The sequence below is a fragment of the Macrosteles quadrilineatus genome, unplaced genomic scaffold (genome assembly GCF_028750875.1).
Source record: "Macrosteles quadrilineatus isolate MER2022 unplaced genomic scaffold, UCM_ALF_1.0 Scaffold_9__3_contigs__length_116548681, whole genome shotgun sequence".
NCBI lineage: Eukaryota > Metazoa > Arthropoda > Insecta > Hemiptera > Cicadellidae > Macrosteles > Macrosteles quadrilineatus.
In genome coordinates, this window is record NW_026542602.1 from 104,494,247 (window position 1) to 104,516,259 (window position 22,013).

The 22,013-nt window shown below is 35.6% G+C and overlaps 1 protein-coding gene across 6 annotated transcripts in view; it reads left to right on the forward strand.

Annotated features, from left to right (window-relative positions):
- LOC129002483 (histone deacetylase 4-like) overlaps positions 1–22,013 on the forward strand; it is a 129,291-nt gene that overhangs the window by 65,556 nt on the left and 41,722 nt on the right. For 2 of the 6 annotated variants that reach the window (XM_054430325.1, XM_054430326.1), the window contains exon 1: positions 18,760–18,879. The exons of the other annotated variants lie outside the window; for them this stretch is intronic. The gene's annotated coding sequence lies outside the window, so the exon portion shown is untranslated. Of the gene's footprint in view, positions 1–18,759; positions 18,880–22,013 lie in introns of those variants that run through there. 6 annotated transcript variants of the gene reach the window in all.

The window sequence follows — 22,013 nt, forward strand, 5'->3', positions numbered from 1 at the left end:
AACATGTAAACTATTTAGTCTTACATGCGTTTTTTTTTAATAAATAAACTTATGTTTATATTTCTAATAACGATAAACGTATCAAACTGTATAATATGTGTGTGACAATAGAGGAAAGTCCTCCATGAAATACACTAGATTTGAAATGGACAATTCATGTTAACCTTGTCCTATAATGTACATCGAATGTTAACCAATATGAAAGAAATTGCAAGTGCATGATATAATAATATAAAAAAAATGGTTCACAATTAATTTAACATATGAATGATTAGGGAATTCGACAATATACGTAAACGTATCGTAATAGATAATCGTAGACGCGTTTTCAATGTTTTGTCTCGAATTCGAAGCAAGATAATGAAATACAATTGTGGGTTGTATTATTTTGGTTATGGCAAAAACACCATCCGTTCGAATTCATATACAGTATATGTCCGTTAGCACGATAACTCGAGCAAAATCCATCCGATTTCAATGAAATTTTGTACAAACGTGTAAACCTACGTTTATTCGAACGAGTTCGCGAACCAGCATGATCGTACCATGGGGACGGGGTTTTATGGGGTAAAAATTGGTTTTTCTCGTTTATGATCCTTACAACTTAAAATTTCCCAAATTTTCTCTAGACCATTTTGACTTAAACTTAAAAAAAAAAATTTAGTACATTGAAGTGTTTCTGTACGATTATTGGTTACGGAGAAAATTGTAAATTAAAAATTCCCATGTTATTCTTAACTGTTGTAGTTTGCTTGTTTATGGATATATTTGGATCAAACCTGACAAATCTATTTATTTTATACTAAGCTATTAATATTTTACTAAAAACACACTTTATTACCCTCGCTGTAGGCAGCAAACCTAGGTACTCGTTAGACCTAATGTTATTTGAATAGATTTAATTGAAAATCAAATCAGGCAAATGAAAAATCGCTTAGTCTGCAGGTTTGCTGCGGCGGGGGTATTTTTCAATTACAACAACAACTATTTAGAACCATAGATAAAACACATACTTGTGGTGTTGGTTAGTCTATGTTAGAACCAAGCAGCAATAAAAAGCTGTGAGAACTTAACTTTTTTTCTATTGTGCGGTGGTAGAACATTATGCCTATGCTAGATGTGCTATACTATAGTATACCGTAAATTAAATGAACCAAATTTTCTTAAACCGTGACCTATCCCATTGCAAACGCAAAGTACGACTACAGTATAATTGCAATAAGCATTTTATACTCTAGTCCACCCAGTACGTAGGACGGGTACTCTGCTAGTTATTTATACATTGGAAGCTATTCTCTATTTATGTTATGCTTTGTTTTTAGGTATTGAATGTATTATTATGTAGATCTTAGGTTTTTCATAGTATTTTTCATGCTGTAACTCTTTTTTTCTTATTATTACTAGAACAAAATAACAATTTTAAAACATGTTTCTTGCAAACAAAATATTGTTTTCCTGGGACTCTACTTTGTAGGTATTTTCTTTTTAATACAAAATTACGAATGATACTAGGATTCTTTTCTTTGGAATCTATCCATCATCATTTTACCTCTGCGTTGGCTGAAACAAGATGATAAATAATTAACATTAATATCTATCATCTATTCTAAAATTCCTCTACTGAAAATATTGAAGCCAATTTACTTTTACTCCACTTTTGCTTGATCAAGTCATCAGTTAAAATTTATAACTTACTTTGGTTGGTGGAATCCATTGTGTGGGTCTGTTGTTATCACTGTTTTAACTTTGCTCTTTTCGGGTACTAGATGCCTAGATGGAATTCAAAATGCATCACCCACACCCATCCTGCTTCCTTTTCAATTCAATCATTTTCTTTCAACCCCACTCGCCCTTTACTTGGACAAGATATCAATTAACAAACATTTGTTTCCAGTTATTTTAACTAACTTATCCCACAGTATGTTTTCTGTGCTTATCCTGAAAACCTGGACTCCTTATTTAGATTTTTATTATACTTTCCTTCCCTATTTGCTGAAAAATGTATATAAAGTAATTAATTATGCATCTTCATCTTATATCCATTCTGTTTTTATTACTGTGGTTACCATAGGCGGCCAATGGGGAACAGATAGGAGCCTAGAACCCTCAGATTTGTTTGGCATATACAAAATAATATTTGGGTTTTTTCAATTTTAAATATGCATTAATTTTCTTTTTCGTTATCGGTCATTTGAGGTAAAAGGGTAGTTTAAGTCTACACAAAAACTGATATGCTCTACCTAGTTATACAGTGCAGATTTCACTAACTCGTGGTTTGTATCAAGACATGTATAAATGTCAGGTTATCCGGGTTTTCACGCATGTTGCCTGATCAAATAAATAAATATGAATGAATTACTGTACAGTCTTCGTCTTTGATTTCTGTATTCCCATATGCCGGAACAATTTAACATCCACCGCGGATTCGTAGAACTACTAGATCGATTATACACTACATCGACGATCCTAAGCTCCAAGGGGAGGCCGCGAAGGCAGTTTCCAATATTTACGTTGGCCGCGGGTTCTATTTGGGGCCGCACACTTTAACAAGTGGTATCGGCCGAGCGCCTGACCTTGGTGCTATTTCTGGAATGAAACACCATTGGTCGAGGCGGTCCAGGGTTGCCAATCTCTCCCCGCGCGAAATCGATAATTCCCCGTGCATCCCAACCCCCACCCGCCTTTGCGCCCGCCCCTTCTGTATATTACTTGCACGTGGATAGCTTTTTACGAGTGCGCCGCGCTTTCATTTCACGGCATTATCGCGTTATCAATGCAATGTCCAGTTTTCTAATATGCTTTTTACTAATTTTCGTTGGTCTCGCAAGGGTTGTTCAGAGCTTTTGTGAAAGAGGAACAATTAAGTTTGAATAATTCAGGGCCGAAAAGGGATGGGAAACGATTTGCCATGCAATCATAAGAGATGTGCTGTAATAAAGTTTTGGATACAATCTTTAATTTTAGACTGGTATTTATCCATCGTTGATTAATATTCCACTGTCAGTGTCTCTGTCTAGAAACCAACTGTATATAGACATCCAATACCGCATTGAACGCAACAATGCGATACAAATAAAATAATACTGTACGCAAAACGTACAGTTGTGTGATACCAGTCGTTTTGTGGATCTAATTATTAACTTTGTGTAGTCTATTTATTGTGAAATGGATTCACCCATGTTCATAGAATACCCCCTGCAGCAAACGTGCACTAAGAAAATTTCTTGTTTTTATTCCACCATATCAGAAAATGTCGGAATATTTCTGTATTTTTGGCTATAGTGGCTTTATTATTAGATATACAGGGAAAAGGTTTGCATACAAAATGTAGTCCATTTAATATACCCATTTCTGGTTATTATTATAATTTTTCTCTAATCCCAGTGGTTTTTGAGTTATTTACGATTAAGTATAGTTCGTTTTTTTATTTTTCTAAAATAGGTGAAACCCACCGAAATCGACGATTATTTTTAAGGGTCGCGACAATTCATCCCACTCAGTTTAATAGAGTGATACGATAAAGGGTGCACACACCGGAGCGGTACGGCGGAGCGGTAGCGGTGCGATATTCGCGCGGTGGTGTGACATATTGCGCGTTGCGATATTTGGTGGGTTAAAGGCGGGGACACACTTGTCATACACTGTTCCTCCGATCCTACTACGATCCGACTTGCGGGATTCCAGAAGGATCGGTGCGGGATCGGAGGGGGTGAACACACATGTCATACACGCTTCCGAACCGGCGACCCATCTCCAATTTCCTCCACCGGGTGGATCAACACTCACCAGTCGTTTACCAATTAGTAAACGTAAACTACGTGCAGAAGGTGATAAATACTGTATGTTCAGAAACTTTGGTATTCAGGATTTAGCCATGATGGCGGTTTGTCTAGATGAAGGGGAAGAAAGTCAGACATCTCTAGAGGGCAGTGGAAAACGGAGAATTTGGGTCCATTCTGCATGGAAGGAAAGCAGAAGTGCCCATTTTATATATTATAGGTTTTTCTCTCTCGAGTTCGTTTAGCTCTTCTACCCGTCCGATTTTCATGATTGAGGTCTCGAATTAAAGGTATGCACGCACAGATTTCAAATCAAGCATCGGCATATATTTATCTTAAACCATTGTTCCTAAACCTTAAGAATAAAGGTGATTTTTAAGAAACACCCCGTCCTGCATCCGACAAACGAATAGACTGCAGTGTCGGTGCGTGATCGGAGTCAAAATCGGAGTAGGATCGGAGTATGACGTGACGCGTGTCGGAGAAGTGTAAACAACCGCGTTCAAAGTTAAGTACCATTCCCCTCTCCGACAGTCGTACCACAGTATGATCGGAGTCGGATCGGAAGGGTGTATGACAAGTGTGTCCCCGCCGGCCACACTGGAGCGGTGCGAACGGTAGCGGTATACCGCCTGTACCACAGCACCGCTGAGACACAGCATGTTCCATTTCACTGACCAGAGGTGACAGCGGTGCCGGTGCGACGAGTCCGGCATTTGTGTTTCTTGTCTATTCTACGTTCATGCATCAATGTATACTATTCGCCATGCTCAAATCGCCTTTTGTTGATGTTCTGTACCCACTCCCTATTTTTGCGATCGTTGTCTTCAGCTGCAGCAAACTAAAGATTTTATAGTATCATTCTGTTCAACAGAGTGGGATGAATTGTCGTAAACCTTGAAAGTAACCGTCAATTTCGATGGGTTTCGCCTATTTTTTGTAAATAAAAACTAACTCTACTTAATCGCTCGCAAACAACGCAAAAACTGTTAGGTATGGAGAAATATGATAATCACTAAAAAAGTATATTTTTAGATGGACTACATGTTGTATATAAAGATTTTTCCTGTATGTCTAATAATAAAACAACTATAGCCAAAAATACAGAAGTATACCGCTATTTTCCAATGTGGCACGGTTTCAATTTTAGGGGAGTAAGCGGTCGTGGCGCACACTACCGCGCACGCCTGCGGGCCATGCCACACCGAGCTCGCCACGCGGCGGGAGCGTACTTTAAACACAGAAAACGTACTGCTTTAAATGGGAGGGCTGGAACTGCACTCACGGTCAGTCCCTGGTCCTAATCCAAAAGTAATACAGTTTAATATAGTTAAAAATACAACTAGAGGACCCATGCTGCTCCGCAGCGTTAAGATAAATTTAATATCCGAGACATAATGAAATTAATGCTTTTTGATTGAGTAATAGAGTATCTTGAGCTTAACTGATTCAAACGATCAATATCTCAAATTAAAGCATATAATTTATAGATTATTTTGAGTCTAAAACATATATAAAAAACTGAACAATTACTGGAGCTATTGATTTTTAATTATAGAAATACCTTATGAAAAATAATTGTAATGTTTGTTGTTTACCTTGCGTTTGCTTGAAACTCGTCCGATTTGAAAAAAAAAAACTAATAGCTTAAATGAATGCCGGTATTTCATTGAAGGATCTTAGACCAAAATATATAGGATTATATAATTAAATAACTGGTGTAATACATCTTAAATATATAAATGTAATTATATAACTGGTGAAATACATCTTAAATTGAAGTAAGAATTCTAAAAAGAATCAAATTAGGTTTTTTGGTAGAGAAATACAGTAGGTAAATTATGCCGATGCTTGATGGCAAATCTGTGAGTGCATACCTTCAATTTGAGACCTCAATCATGATACTGATAGAAGATCCAATCGAACTCGGAAAAGAAAAATCAAATTATTTTAATATATAAGATTTAACATGTTTCTTTTGTTTGTCAATGTATGTTTTGCATTTTCGCTTCAGTACTATGTAATCAATTGTTTTCGTGATAGTATGTGTATCACCAATCACCAGAAAAAAAATCACGATTGTTTATAAAGAAAAAGAAAATGTTAACGGTGCAAATTTAATGTTTCCTACCATTTTCTTATTGTTGACGTAAACAAACAAACATTTTATCGACTTTTTCAATTTGCAACAACTAAAACTGTGCAATCGTGTAAATTTGAAAAAAAAATCCATTACAGTAGTTTTTAATGTGTTCGTAACTGGATTAAAAAATATTCCAGTGTATCTTTTCATTTATAAAATAAAAATTTGTTTTTGTAGTGTAGCAAAAAATAACGTTGAAAACACAAGTGAAAGTGGATAATTTATTCTCAACCATATTTAAAATGCTTGCACTTCGAACATGGAAAACTTAGACAAATTCATGCTGAATCAATATGACCACAATTATTATGAGACAAGATTTTAAAATTCTCTCAAACCTACTCAACATAGGCCAACCTTTTTTTATTTGTCGCCACAGGACCACAGGTGCATAATGTGTTCAATAAACTGCCGCTAAACATAAAATACTCAACTAAATTCAAAACCTATTTATAAGTTGGCTATGGAGAAAGTGTTTTGTTTTGGAATATTCAGTAAAACTTGTTACAGTATTTAGAAAACTACTTTAGTTATTTTTGTATCCCTATTACAACTAATTATTTCTATTGAAATTTGATATAATTTTATATTAAAATGTTATATTATAATTTTGTTAATTCTATTTCCAAACAATTGTTCTTCAATTTAAGATAGATAAAATTAAGTAGGCCTATTCCTTTATTACTATTGACATCCAATTTAATTTATGTAATGTGATGTTATAAGTAATAAAAAATAGATATTCCTTGCCATACTACAAGATTATAATAATAATAAGGATGGTTATTTTTACTGGATAATGTGTAGTAAATACCAAATAATGCTGACATAATTACCTATTGTCGGCGCGGTTGTATGACTGGGATAAATGCACGTTATCCCCAACCGCCATACTATACATCATGCTGTTTATATCCCGCTGCACTAACAGCTCAATTAACTCTTGTTTATTGCATGGAAGGCAATTATTTACTGAATTAGGTTCAAACCGTGTTCTACAAAAAGGTTTGAATGTTTTATTAGACCACCCTCTTGCTATTTACTTCTCGTACGCTTATTAGGGCGTTCTTCAGTCCGATTTTGTATTAGAACGTTTAGTTAATATGGTACAGTTATTTTAACAAACAATTATACTGTATTCTACTTTTGATAGTAATGCTTAATAGACAGCAGATTTTATATCAGAAATATAATTCTAATTTCAACTTAGTTACAATTCTTGGTTTCATTTTGTATTGGGGACATAATATCTTAACACATTCAATTATAAGAAAAGTTTCCAACAGAAATTATGTTTTAAAATTTAGTTAATAAGTCAGTAAACTAGTTTCTGGTCACATTCACCACTTGCATTAACTTAACCGTGCCACTTACATACACAAAATGTATCCTAATCAATTGGTATCAATCAACTGTGTGGCAGAGTGAAATAAAATAATTGAAAACCAATCGCCCTAATCGACGTCAAACCATTATGCAAATAATGCCCCTAGCCTACTAGTAGTGGATGCCCTAACCGTGATTTCTATTTTTAAGTTTGTGTGGGGCCCTGCAATGTTATCAGAATAAATAATCGCATCACTATCATTTACATAAACAACTGTGTACTAATCGATTGGTATGTGTCCTAACCAATCAACTGTATGGCAGGGTAAAAAATAAATCAAAAATAATGTAAAAAAACAAACAAAGCATTGTAGTTATTGTTTCCTTGAAGACTAAAACTCTCACGAAATTTAAAACTGCATTAGCCTAGCCCAACGATCACATGAGACCAAATGTGATCGTTGATTATGCCCATGAAAATTTCATACAGAGTGCGTATACAGCTTGGTTCGTGTGATCACAGTCAACCCACTTGCATTATATTAATAATATTAATAATCTGTACTTTTAATGGTAGGCATATGGTAAGTTATTTTGCTTCTAGTTATTACGGTTATTGCTAGTGATAAAGTGTGTGCAGTAAAATGTTAGTAGTGTTAGTATTTGCTAGTTAATGTTGTTTCAATTGCTCGTATGTTAAGCCAATTTTGCGTTTGGTAATTTAGCAAACATAGGTACGGTAATCGGTCTAAGTTATTGCTTTTGCAAGCAGCAGTAAAACATTTAATAGTGTTTTAAAATTTTCGCAGGCCGAATTTTTGGCATACCCTCAAACCCAAGGCGGTTTCACCATAACACGCTGGTATATTTAGTCTCTGGTTTTCATGAACTGCAGTGGGCGCAGGCGCGTTAGGGCTGCATTCTTGGCAATGACTTAGCATTTCCCACTCGGATTTATGTTGATCATAGCAGTGGTTCTACTTGGAGTGTACAACCTTTGGTATGGACTTGGCAATTTGTGGAATGAAACTAAACAATGTTATGGCATTGTGAAGTAATCTTAAAGATACTGAGCTACCGATAAGTTTGACTGTTGGTCAGACAAAAGTTTGCTTTCAAGAACGACTTATTTTAGATGTGAATGATTCATCTTTATAAGTGAATGAATCGGAGTAGGAGATTTTATGAATCATTGATGAAAACTATATTTTAAATTTATTTGCGTCATGTGTGAAATAAGTTGGGATTTTAAAACTGGTCTATGGAGATATATTTCTGTGTTCGAAGGAAGGTGCTGAGTGAATCACATAGTGTATCTCATTTATAAAATTCTAAGAATCGGAAAATGAAAGACTTGAGTTAAAATTAAATTTTTGGATGGTATTTTAAAAAATTACCTGTTAAATAAGCTATAGAATATTACGTTACTAGCCCGAAGTGGTGTTTTGCACCGACCGAGCCGAGTGCGGGATTTTCTTGCGAGTGCGGTAAAGCTTACCGGACGAGTAACGTACGATACTTTACATCATACTACACAGACAAAAAAAGTACATTTTAAACTCATAACACAATTTATTTAGGACCTAACATAAATTAAATCCTACTAATATTATAAATGAGAAAGTTTGGATGTTTGGATGTATGGATGTATGTATGTTTGTAACAAGTAAACACGAAAAATACTGGTCGGATTGGGCTGAAATTTAGTGTGATGATAGCTCACATTCCCGATTAACATATAGACGCATTCTTATCTCAAAAGTCCTTTCGGGCTCCGCCCCAGTGGCTCTGGAGTTTCCCATCTTGACCTTACGAGTAATCATATTTAAAAGGAATAAAATAATTTTGTCAGCAGTTTCCAATACACAAGTTGGTTCCATGATATTAAATAGCATTAACAAGTTATAAGGTTTACCAACAGGGTGCAGTAGACTACTATTAATTTTAATATAAAACTTCAGTATAGAATATTTTTTAAAGATCACAATGTTTCTATTTTTTGCCCTCTTCCCGTTGCAAAGCACGGGTACAACAGCTAGTATTTTTATATTTCAGAAAACTTAAATAGGCCGTTGCAATTACAGTAGCTGTTCACTTCATCAGCTGACTAAGTGCACGGTACATTACGTTACTTTTCCGAGTGTAGGCATGGCAAAGGGCAACTTTCCAGTCCATCAATACGGATAGAAAAGTACCTTTTTCTGTGTAGTATGATGTAAACATCTTTAGTGTCCCATTTATGATTAAATTTGACAACTACCCTTTATTGCAGCTCCATTAAACTTCGAAAAATATCAATTTTTTAGAACCTTTGGTGGTGTTGTAACCAATATTAATTGTGTTGTTAGCAACACGACTTATGTTGCTATTTGAGTTAATTCACTTGAAAGCTCTTACATTTTCCAAAATGTCTTGTATTTTTTTAATTAGTTAACTTTGGTGTAGTGGTAAATTTGAGGGTATTTTCAGAAAGCACGTATTTTCATTAATCTGGGATAAAAATTGTGTTCCTCGCATTAATGTAGGTGGTTGCAATAACTGTAATTCAGTTAATTTGTGTTTTTACCAGGAAAGTTTTGGGGTAGTTTTGATTTTTTCCATTTCTTATGTATTTTGGGGTGCTGAATCCGAATCTGAGGTTTGCCAACAAAAATTCTTGACGCAACATTGACAAAAATGAGAAAAATATGGGAAAAATTATATTTTTTGTAATATTTAGCTTATAACTCAAAAACTATCAACTTTTTGTTATTATTCTATATTATAAAAATTAAAGAACACAAAATTTGCTACAAAATGCACCCCTAATGTGGTAATCTCCGATGAACCGTTTAGGCTCCAGAGCTATTTGAAAATTGGAACATTTTGTGTTAGTTTTTAAATTTCTCCAATTATTCTGTCAATGACATATATTCATTGTATATGCCCAGGCAAAGGTCTTATATAAATCCAAAGTGTTAAAATTGATTAATTTTGTGTTACTGAACCGTTGACTTTTTATTTAGTGTACAGAAAAGTTACACGAACTGTTGCCGTTTAAATTATCCTCGCTCAGAGGGTTGTAATGAGGCAGGTTCTGGCAAACGTTTCGATGCATTATTTGTGAGCATTCTAGCTTGTTCATCTGGGCAATTAAAAAAAGGTTAAAAGTAAAAAAAATTACACATAATAATAAGTGATACCAAAATCAAAACTATCAAAATTAAATAACACTAATCTATTAATCATGTAACATCATGTAACAGTGCCAATCACTCTAAGCCATGCATCGGTCTTGAAATTTTACACAGAAAATTTTATAATGGGTGGGTGCCAATACGATTGAGGATGTACAATGGACTGTGATGCTAGAGTCTAAGTAAGTAAGAAAGTAAGTCTATACTTACTTTTGGTACTATTACCAAACGCACATTCCTTTATTTATTAACTTGTTAAATCTACACAAAATATAAATGCTTAGCAACAGTATATGCCTACATAACATTTTATTATTTACTCATATCTAAATATCACGTCATCAGGTGCATACGATATTACATGATTAATAGATTGGTGCTATTTAATTTTGATAGTTTTGATTTTGACAGAATAATTGGAGAAATTTAAAAACTAACACAAAATGTTCCAATTTTCAAATAGCTTGGAGCCTAAACGGTTCATCGGAGATTACCACATTAGGGGTGCATTTTGTAGCAAATTTTGTGTACTTTAATTTTTATAATATAGACTAATAACAAAAAGTTGATAGTTTTTGGGTTATAAGCTAAATATTACAAAAAATATAATTTTTCCCATATTTTTCTCATTTTTGTCAATGTTGCGTCAAGAATTTTTGTTGGCAAACCTCAGATTCGGATTCAGAACCCCAAAATACATAAGGAATGGACAAAATCAAAACTACCCCAAAACTTCCTCGCTATGAGTAAATTTAAATACAAATTTACTGGATTACTGTAAGACCTTGAATTTTAGACATTTCTGTACATTCTGTACATGAGCATTGACATAAGTTAAAATGTTTGTTTAAAAATGATCAGTGAACAAATGCCGTTAAAATAATATCACTTAACTTAACTTTACATTTAAATATTTTCAAGAAATTACCTACACCCCCTAAAACTACCCTTTCGGTGCGTTTGGGATGTTTTAAAGTAATTTTTACCAAATTCTACGGGTAAAAATAGGGGGATTTACGTTGTTACGAAAGATATACCTCGATTAGTTTCGCGGTGGTCTGCCTCAACCTGTATAATTTCTTGAGCCGCACAAACAATGTGATTGTTGTTATGGCTCAACATGTGCTATATTAAGTCGTCCTTCCGGTTTTGTTAAAATGTCGGTGTATACAGTAATTGAGAACAGCACTCTAGACGGTGGCTCGACTTGCTACGTTGATTTTAATTCTAAAACTGGCTACAATCATTGACTATGAATAGTGCAAGTAGACTCCACGTCTTGTTGTGAAATCTGATTCTTGTTTAATGTGTTTCATGTTCGAGAGTTCGTGTCAACTAAGCGTTCTATAGATAATTTAATGGTGAATTTAATTATATTTTCTTTACCCCTTGGTTATAACGTAGATTAAAGAAGGCACACATAGACACATAGATTAAATTAGTGTAACCACAGACAATAATTATAGTGGTATAACATAGATTAAGGAATGTCTTCTCCTTTGATATATGGTCATAATAACATGGGGATGTTTCCAAATTGTTGGTATAACATATCTGTTGTATTCAGTTGAGTGGTATTTAAACGTCTGTAAAATCTGCGTTGTTATTGTGACGGGTGACTTTCTAGTGTTAAAATTAACTTGCTGGCGTCACGAGCTGATAACGATGTAAATAAATAGACAGTTCAAACTGTGCTTGGCGGCCCAGACAACAGTTCAAACAACTTGCAGCTCCGATGAGTATCAAAATTTGAACAATGAAATTCATGAGAGCATGAATCATCATCCACCCTTATCACGGGTACAGTATTTAGTCAAGTCCAAGTTGATCCATTCGTTCAAAATTTAGAACATATGATTTTTCAACCCCGTACTAAATTAAATATTTAGTCCGATAGTTTAAATTCACATTATATTAGTAGAACCTCGTTGTCTAAACAAGCTGTGACGTTAAAAAAATCCTCTTTTAAGTTTAGGGAACTGTAATATTTTAAATACTAGAAATGTCTTATAACAATTAAAACATATATTTACGCTTATGCTGTTACTCACAAGACGGTAAATATACAAAAAAGATGGTAAGTGGTGATCGATTTCGATCGTTGACCGCAGCCTTTAGATCCATGCTGTACCGAGCCTATAAGATCCCACTTAGCCAAGCCAATAGGAAGAAAGAACTGGAGGTGTCCGGAAAGATGGGAACAAGGAAACTTAAGCTAGGCGCCCACCGGGCAACTCAGCGGGTGACGCGGCGCGGCGCGACGCCGTGGAAAAAAGTTGCCACGTATCCGTGCCATGTTATCTTATGGACTGACGCCCACCTAGCAACCCAGCGGGTGGCGCAACGCGGCGCGGAAAAAAAACTTCTTCTCGAATCCGGCAGTGAGAATTCGGTGGAGAATTTCTTCCTCTCGTGTTGCCGCGCCTCCGTTGAGTTGCCTGGTGGGCGCGGGGTAGAGGCACGGAAACGGCGTCTGCCCCTCGTCTGCCGCTCATTCGGGTGTTTTCGGAAAGTATCGTGAGCCCTTCGGGAGTGTTCGGGTCCGAATCGAAGTGCACTGTGCATCCCCTCCAAAAGAATAATTCTCCGCGCTGCCCCGCGCTTCCGCTAGAGTTGCTTGGTGGGCGCGAACCCTGGAGAAGCGGACGGAAGTTTTTCTCCGCGTCGCGCCGTGCCGCGCCGCGCCGCGTCACCCGCTGGGTTGCCCGGTGGGCGCCTAGCTTTAGGGACACGGTAACTTGGGGACAAATAGGGTTGTGAGCCGAGGGAGAGGCAAACGGAGGCTGACTAAGCTCTGAGAACGACTCTTTAATCGACTCGTTCTCTTGTAAGCTGTACCTACGTCTAGTTGTACTGGTTTGAATGATATTGGACACGTTTTCTTCAATTCTTTATTGCAGACGTCACATGAAATACAAATAATGTTACGAGATAATATTTCGCCGATCTGTTTAGAAATGTGTTCTTCCTACAAACTTTCACTTGTATCGTTAAGTTATAAGTTATGTACAACAAGATTGATGAAGATGATTGAAATGTCAAAAAATGGCCCTGATCTGTAGTTTTGCAAAGGGGTTTTCATTTTTTGAAATCTTTATTAGTTTGGACAGGATCTTCAATCAAAGTTGGGTTTTCTCCCACTAAATTAACATGGGGGAATCTTAATATTTAATTGGCGCAGCACTATTAATTGTTTATCTTGTATAGATATAGATTTAGTATTTTCTAACAACTATAAATTTTGTCGCTTAGCTTATTTGACAATAACTTTTAAATGGTGAGTAAATAGACCAAAATGTAGGGTGAAATGAAATGAAATATTATTTATTTATACAGGCAAAAGTTAGGGCCACATGACCCTTTCTTACACTTAACCTGTCATAAATATAACACATATATTTTAACAATTACATTAATATACAACAAAAACAAAATCTAAATCATGGATACAGAAACATTAACAAAAGAAAATAACTTACATTTACAACTTACATTTAGGGTGATATTCTGAAAGAGAATATGATTTCCTACAAATTAACTAGGATTGCTTTCATAGCAGTGAAAGCCAGTTGAGCATGATCACGTTTCATGGATTTAATAAAACAATAAATAAAATAAATGTTTACAGATAGGGAATACAAAATAAAATTATTTCATTAATTTAACTTATCAGTTTCACTCAGAACAATCAACATCTATAACAAGTTTCATAAGTAAAGATGTGTACATTACATACATATCCTTTGTATCGGTATTTTTCCTGTGTTTGCTTGCTAGTCTTCTGGTGAACCCGACCTTTAACCTAAACCTGAAAAAGCTGTTTTTTTGTTTATTTTTGTTATTTTTAATTTTCACCACAAATATTTAATAAAATCACAATTTTATAATTATTTGCAATCTCCACGAATTGGGCTTTCCAATGACCAATTAATTAACAAAATCGGTCCGGTAGAAATCTAGGTTTAGTTGTACAAAGTTTAACAAAAATATCTCTAACTCAGTATTATCTCACTACTGTAAATTCTGAGGTTGCTTAGCGTTTTTTGCAAATAACTTTTAAATGTTGAGGAAATCGACCAAAGTGGAAGGTGATATTCTGAAAGAGAATACAATTTCCTACAAATAACTAAGATTGCTTTCATAGCAGTGAAAGCCAGTTGAGCATGATCACGTTTTATGGTTTTTAATAAATAAAAAAATAATATATAATACATAAGATTTAATACAAAATACAACTATTTCATCAATTTAACTTATCAGTTTCACTCAGAACTATTCAGTTGTTTCTATTAGTTGATTCAGTCGTTTAAATAAGTTTTAAAACTGAATTATATATAAGATAATTAATTCTTAATACTTAGCCTATTAGAAAGATGCCGTTCCGTTTGTTCTGCCTGGATTTGCGCAAACTAGAAATGCCTACAACGTGCAATGTTCCGTGGCCGTGAGCAATCACTTTTGGTCACATCGCGTTGTGGGAATTTTGTTGAATTTGCTCAACCACCGAAGAACGTTTTGACTTGGGCATTTGAGAAAATCAGTTGAGCTAATAGATCAGTTGTCCAAGAACGCGTCTGTTGCGTCCAATTTGTTTATTTTCATGAGGCCTTTCGCCAGCTATGCTGGTATCATCAGACATATCACAAAAACTGAAGTTTATGTTTACAATAATGAATTAAAAAAATCAAACATACGGGTAATTAAAATAAATATGAAAATATAAATATTGTGAATAAAAAAGTCTGACATTTGTTGGTGCAATCTAAAATAAATCTAAACAATCTCTAGAAAGCTGCTTATCTGCAGGGGGTCGCCGGAATTTTATCCCCCTGGAATTTTACCCCCTGGGCAAAGCTGACGTCACTATGACGTAGTAACCTGAGTGGCCAAAAGTTTGTTCGCGGCCGGAATTTTACCCCCGCGGATTTGGAAGTCTAATGAAAATAGTCAGAGCGTGATTAATTAGATTAGCGATAAAAACCGGAATTTTACCCCCTGTCCATATAACTAGCGTTATATAACTCCATATAACGTCCATATTATATAACGTTCATATAACTAGCAACTGAAGATGTACGGGCCGGATTTTTACCCCCCGGAATTTTACCCCCCGGAATTTTACCCCCTGGCTGATTTTAGAAATTGAATGATTGATTTTCTTATTTCTTTTTAGCGAATTTCCCATATAGGGAATAAGCTATTACCGTAGTACTCATGGTAAGACCTGGACGCGGGACCGATTTTTTTTTCGTTTTGAGGTCCCCAGAGGCCAAAAACACCATCCGTTCAAATTCATATATATATATATGTGTCCGTCAGCACGATAACTCGAGCAAAAATGATCCGATTTTGATGAAATTTGGTACAAACGTGTAAACGTACGTTTATTCGAACGAGTTCGCGATCCAGCATGATCGGACCATGGGAACGGGGGGTTTTATGGGGTAAAAATAGGTTTTTCCCATTTTTGACCCAAAAAACATAAAATTTAGCAATTTCTTTCCGAACCATTTTGTAGAGCTTAAAAAAACAAATAATTTAGTATATTGAAGCGTTATTATGCTCCTAATAGTTACGGAGAAAATTCAAAAAAATTGTAAATTTAAAATTCCCATGTTATTCTTATGGAGAATAAGTAAACTGTTGTAGTTTGCTTGTTTATGAACATATTTTGATCAAATTTGGAAAATGTTTTTATTTCTTACTAACAATAAAAAAAACAGTTTTACCCTCCCTGATGCAGCAAACCTAAGTACTTGTTAAACTAATTCTATTGAAATCGAGAATAAATGTTATATTTTTAAGTAGACATTTTAGTGTAAATCCAATCAGTCAAATGGAAATTCGCTTAGTCTGCAGGTTTGCTGCAGCGGGGGTATTTTAATTAATTGTAAACACTTCATTATTTAGTAGCCTATCTTTATTTATTTATTTTGTAATCTCAACTAAGTAAACAGAATTCGCTGTTTTATTTTGATCATATTAACCAACAGTTGGCTTCAAAGATCGAATTCTGACACTCGAATCTCAAAATTAATATTAAACCCCTGTTCGATTAGTTGATGTTACATATAAATTAAGATAGGCTACTTAATAATAACATGTTTACCATTAAATTAAAACTGAATGACGATAATTAATCATTCTCACTAATTTATATCTGGTCAGGGGGTAAAATTCCGGGGGGTAAAATTCCGGGGGTAAAATTCCCAGGGTAAAAATCCGGGGGGTAAAATTCCGGGGGTAAAATTCCGGGGGGTAAAAATCCGGGCCGTACATTCTAGGTTTTTATAATTTGATGTGTTCTGATTAAACTCACAACCGTGAAAATATATGTTTAATTCCGCGTTTAATCCATCGAGCTGATGTCGCGAAACTCAAAAGTTCGCGACCGGAATTTTACCCCCTGGTTTGTGACGTCACGTTTGCCCAGGGGGTAAAATTCCAGGGGGATAAAAATCCGCTACCCCAAGGAATAGTGTCAAATGATGCGTTTTCCTTACCGTAAGTTATCTCATGTCAATTTTTGAAAGGAACCAATGTGGTCCAAATGTGGTTTTATTGATTGTCATTGCAGTTGTGATAACAAAAGGAATTAGAAAAGCCGTTTATCTCATTCCTAGGGGAGGTATATTTAATCGCAGTTTTGCACAACATTGTGAGGGCGAAGGATGACAATTTATTTGTTTTTGTTAAAACGATTCAATTTGACTCGAAACACATAATGAATTAGATTGCAAATATATTTAAAAAAAAACTATCGACCTATCCTCGATGCTTTTGTTAGAGGATGATGTTTTCTATTTAAATTAGTGTGTATAAGTTATAGCTTATTTAGGTAACTTACTTGTATAGAAGAATAGGTTCTCTGCAAATCAGGAACATAATGGGTATCGGAACGCTTATGCAAGATTATGAAATCTCTCTTGTTGCCATCGGAAAATGAATGACTGGGACACCTAAGGTAAAAATAAAAGTGTGTGCAGGGGAGGACCTACCGGATGTCAGCTAAAGTTGCGGCTGCCCTTGACCGCTCCGAGAGGCTATTTATAGCGGAGAATGAAACTGTGACATCAGCTGTGGAAATGGCAACAACATAACATAGCTCCGCGCCCACCTGGGCACCTGGAGACTGGGGGAGGGGGACAAGCTGTAGGATATAGGGAAATTATAGGACACTGATAAGGGATGGAGTGAGGAATTGAGCTCACTTCGTTATTTCAGGAATGCTGAATATTGTGAAGGAATAGGTTAAAAAGGTATAGTAGTGATAGGGAAATGAATGATGGAGTGATATTGTGATACGTCGAGGGATAGAGGGATTGATTTTGTGATAATGCGAGGGGTAGGGGTATTGATTTGTTAAGAGGTGAGGAATAGAGGAATTCATTTTGTGATAAGAAGAGGGATAGATGGATTGGTTTTGCGATAAGGTGAGGGGTAGGGGTATTGATTTGTTATGAGGCAAGGAATAGATGGATTTATTTTGTGATAAGGTGAGGGATAGAGGTATTGATATGTTATGAGGCAAGGAATGGAGGAATTGATTTTGTGATAAGACAAGGGATAGATGGATTGATTTTGTGATAAGGTTAGGGATAGAGGTATTGATATGTTATGAGGCAAGGGAAAGAGGAATTGATTTTGGGATAAGACAATGTATGGATGGATTGATTTTGTGATAAGGTGAGGGATAGAGGTATTTATATCTTCAAGGAAAAGAGGAATTGATTTTGTGATAAGACAAGGGATAGATGGATTGATTTTGTGATTAGGTGAGAGACAGAGTAATTGATTTGTTGTAAAGCTAGGAATAGAAGGATAATTTGGTGATAATGTGAGTAATAAGAGTGATTAAATATGTGCAGTGGTTTCATAAAGAATGGGATAAGGGTTGATTTAGGGATAAGGTTGGCGTTTAAGGGATAGGGACAGGAGGCGTGGTTTGGGGGACGGACACAAGGAGTGGCTTACGTATTTTTTTTGCCTATTGTCTTCGTGTGTTATGTTGGACGAAGGTAAGTGATCCCGTCTCCCTCCCGTCACACCTGCTGAAGTGACATTTCGCAGTGGGCGTCTCTTCGTCTTCAGGGACGAGTCATTTTGAACTGCCAGTCCGATTGACGCAGAAGAGTTGGTTATTTATTTACTCAGTTCGTTTGCCCGTGTACAGTGACAGTCGTATAGAGGTGCGGAGGAAGTCTTATTTTAGCGGAATGAACGACAGTCGGTGCGGTGTGGGACATTTCACGCCGTTGTGTTGGCAAGGGCAACACTGGTTCCGAGAATCCCTTGACGACGGTGGCTCGCTCTTTCGCTCGGCCCAACAGTTGAACAGTGGAATCGGATTCGGATTAGTGCGCGCTAGCGACGCTCAGTAAAGAGACGTGTTGTTTATGTGACTATCAGCTGACAGTGTGTCAACAACGCTTCAAAGTGAACGGGATCAGGACAGGTTAGCACTTAACATTGTGTGTTTGTAATCCAACACATATAGCGTCTTATACACTGGACCCGATGATTTTTTTTCAGGTTAACTCGAAAGTTCAATGGTCAAGTAGTAGCATTGTTGAAAACATAACCTGACATCACACACTTGTTTGTGAATGACAATACTGTAATTTATCTCTGAATTTGTAATAAAATTGTCCCATAAGCACATTTTAACAATAAAAATCAACAATCATGGTAAGTCTTGTTCAAGGTATGGATTGATAACACTGTCGCTCGTTGTAATCAAACGGATTGTTGCGACAGTTATTGTGGTGTTCAATATATGTAATTATTGCAACTGCGTGTCAAATGGTAACAATAGTGTAGTCCAAGGATTTATACTCTGTCATTTCTATGCAAGATTCATTATAAGGGAGCGTCAAGACAATCTCATTAATTTCTACACATAGGTTACGTGGTTTCTTCAATGTTTTCTTTTCGATATGACATTGTGAGGCTCTTTATTTAAATGATATTCTTAAAATAGATTGCATAACAGTTTAATCGACACATGGCATTTTTTGGCTATTTTAAATACCCTAATTTGAATATCGTTTACTAAAACATTTCACTTTTTATCGTTCACGCACAAATCCTCAGTGCATGCTGTACTATGCCAAATCTTAACTATACTAGCTGACAAATTAATTAATTATATAGTTGGTTACGGTTGTGATAATTTGAGGCTCGTTTCTGTAATGGGCCTAACATATTAGTCATACAGTACTCATATTACTGAACTAAAATAACAAAGTGAAAGTAGTGAAACCATGTTAGAGTGGTATTATTTCTTGAGATATTTTGATCGAATTTTAATTTGAATTTGAATGTTATTCCAAACCTAAAACATACTGAATAGTTGGCAAAACTTGCGTTTAGTTCAATTTTATTAGTTTTTTCAGTTAAATCTAAATCAAAACACGGTCGACACATTTATATTGTCAAATAACGCTTTTAGTTTTTTTCAGACGATATAAAACTCCAATGTTAAAAATGTATAGTAAGTGTTCCTCTTGGTATTCTTAGAATAATAAATTACAGATTTTTATAAACGTAGCCTTTATAATACAGTATGGTTGTCCCAGTCAAGATCATTCATCTGTCAGATGTAATTTCGTTGTGACGTCCACCAAGATAGACTGGAATGATATTCACCACAAAACAAATGTTTTACTCCGGCTTCCAGGCATTCTCTGGTGATATTGAGACATGTAATAACTGTACCCTTCTATCAGTGCCCTGACACAATCTACTGGAGCCTTGCCTGACAGCTTCTCTTATTTGTAGGCCTACTCCTTGTATTCTATGATTATGGTCCCGGTGGAACTTTGATATATAGCAATCAAAAACATTTTTTAAAGCTAAATATTGGTCAAAACGTTACAGACCGATGTGTCTTGTAAACTAGCTCATTTTGTCTCCAGCACACACGCTGCATTTGTATGACGCCGGCGACTACACACAGGACGTTGATAAGATGATAAGCCAACTTGTAGGAAGAACTGCTTTGGTATTCCATAGGACAACACATCAACGACTCTTGGTCAAATGATTCATTATTTACAGGACATTGTTTTCGTTTTGTCTTATTTGTTGAATTCATTCTGGTTCCTGGTCCAAGTATCCAATAATAAACAAAGTTTGTTTTTTTTAGGAGGGGGAGGTCATTAGTTAAGTTTTGATTTTCCATTACAAATAATTGTCAATCGATACAAAAAAAAAAAAATAAAAATGGAGTTTGTCCGTTGATATGTAAAATAAATAAATAAATAAATACAAACAATGATCAATTGATATAAATTGATACGCTACTCTTTAAGAAGTTCAAAATATAAATTTGTGTCTAAAATATATTTTCAAGTACAGTAACATATTGAAATGTAGGCCTAGTAATTTGCGTGAAAGATAATTCATCAAAATATTTTGTAAAGTAGGCCTACCCAATAACATTGAACCTATATTTTCATCAATTTTGAATCAAAATTCTTTAGAATTTTAATAAAAATGCATTTATTATTAGGCTATACAAATGTACAACCTTCAAGATTTGAAGAGGAACTCAATATTTACATCGGCCTATTCATACAAAAATATGAAATGCAAATACCTATCTATATTCTATTGGTATCTATATTTTATTGACAGCGTAACATGTTCGGCTCTAATCTTGTGATGTAAAGTAAAACAACGGTCAAAATGTGCATTGGGTAACCCATTGAACTGGTCTTTCAAACAGGATAGTAGCTAAAAGTCGTTATGAACATGGTTATAATGATGATACTGTATAGAGAAAATAGTGGAATGATCCAGTTTATTTCCAAACGTAACCAAAATCCAGACATGTGCCCCTAGCTGGAGTTGTATTCCAACTCTCAGAATGTATGTTCTGTGATGAAAAGCCGCAAAAAACCCAATATAATTTCACAAATAATACGGCGCAGCTTCTGATTTCGATACATCCCAAAACGGCGTATATTCCACTAGCATAAAGCATTGTTTGGACCACGAGTGCAAACAACATCAAGGTGGTGGAGGACTGAAAACAGATGTCGACGAGACGAGAATAGCGGCCTTAAAAATAGGCGGATATAAACACCGTGAGAGGCAGAGGCGGCCCGTGGCGCTCATCGAAAACTGGTACAGGTTCAAAACTGGAACACTCTGTACTGTTACTAGTTACCATAATCGCAAACTGGTACAGGTTCAAAACTGGAACACTCTGTACTGTTACTAGTTACCATAATCGCAAACTGGTACAGGTTCAAAACTGGAACACTCGGTACTGTTACTAGTTACCATAATCGCAAACTGGTACAGGTTCAAAACCGGAACACTCGGTACTGTTACTCGTTACCATAATCGCAAACTGGTACAGGTTCAAAACCGGATCACTCAAAATTCAGCTGTCAACTTTGCTATTCGACCGCAGTCCGCAAGTCATTGAACCTCCCCGATTTAAATTAAAAAAACCCCACCCCAATTGATGTATGGTTACATTCTGTGCTCTCTGGGTTACTCCTATAAAAACGCATGCAACAAGGTTGGTCTTAAGTACAGTGCATGTTATATGACCCCATCGCTTGTTCATCACCACCC